Here is a 1,617-nt window from a genome sequence, read left to right as displayed (position 1 = left end):
ACAAAAGACAAATTGAACTTCGTCAAAACTAAAAACTTCTGCGCATCTACTGTACCATCAAAGAAGTGAAAATTAGTCCACAGTTCCAGAGAAAACCTTTGCAAATCTTATAGCTGATAAGGCACTTGTATCCGAAACACAGAAGGTGCCAAAAATATGTATACACATCTTAAGAAAGGAAACTCTCTATTAAAATTGTAATACTCAACATATACCAATAATAAAAGATAAATACATGTCATGTTTGACTTCTGCAATTACAAGAAGTGCTCAAAGTGGTTACCATCAGCATCCAGACACTTCTGATTATGAGGAACTACTGCTTGAACAATGCTGACCAAAGTGTCTACTTGTATACATTTTTTGGCACTCTGGTATATAAAGGACTCTTATAATTCAATAATAAATAGATAAATGTCCCAATAAATATAGGTAACACATTTGAATAGACATTTATCCAAAGTAGATATACAAATGGCCAATAGCATATAGAAAATGCTCAACATCATTAGATAAATTCAAATCAAAACTATCAGATACCACTTCATACCCACTAGAATGGTTATAATAAAGAAGACAATAAAATATTACCAAGTGATATTGAGAAATTGGCACTATGGGAAATAATTTTGGTGGTTCCTCATAGAACCACTATATGAAAACCTGTACACAAATGTTCATAGCAGCATTAATCTTAAGCCAAACAGAGGAAACAACCCAAATCTCCATTAATTGATAATCAAATTAACAAAATGTCATATATTAATGCAATGAAATATTAGTTGGCTATAAAAAAGGGAATCATTGATACATGATACAACATGGATTAACCTCAAAAATATTATGGTAATTAAAAGAAATAAGTAACAAAAGACCAATTATTTATATTTCCATTGACACGAAATGGCCAAAATAGGCAAATCTGTAGAGGCAAAAAGGAGTTCTGTGTTTGCTTAGGGTGAGAGGGTGGGGTAGATGGACAGTGACTCCTAATAGGTATGTATGGTGTTTCATTAAGGAGTGATGAAAATTTTCTAAAATTAGATTTTGGTGGCAGTTGCACAGCTCTGTGAACATACTAAAAATTACAGAATTGCACACTTTAAATTGATTAACTTTTAGAACATTACTTATATCTCAATAAAATTGTTTACATACAAATAAAAATACTTATAGTAAACACACTTTTCTTTATGAAAGTCCTCCCTGATCACCAGTTGCCTGCCCTCTCTTTCTGCTGTTACAGCATGTTGTCTATGTTGTTATTCTAGCATTTTTTATTCTAAACCTAAATTATGTATTTATATAACTGTCTCCTCTGGACTGTAAGATTCTTGTAAATCAGGGCTTCCTGCTCTGTAGTATTATCTTAAGCACTGTACCTGAAAGATGAAAAATATTACTTTTACAAGCAATATTGAAGAAGCTAGTCTTTTAATATTTCTTGTAAAAGTAATATTTTTCTTGAAATTTTTCCATAACTTTATATTCTGACACATTATGTATAGGGCAAAATTGTTTGACAACCTTAATGAGCCACATGATACTCACTATTCTAGAATATAGAATCCAGTCTGCGTGTGTGTGTGCGCGCGTGTGTGCATGTGTGTGTGTGTG

This window comes from Hipposideros armiger, unplaced genomic scaffold (genome assembly GCF_001890085.2).
Source record: "Hipposideros armiger isolate ML-2016 unplaced genomic scaffold, ASM189008v1 scaffold_353, whole genome shotgun sequence".
In the NCBI taxonomy this organism is placed as follows: domain Eukaryota; kingdom Metazoa; phylum Chordata; class Mammalia; order Chiroptera; family Hipposideridae; genus Hipposideros; species Hipposideros armiger.
Note: the sequence above shows the minus strand (reverse complement) of the source record.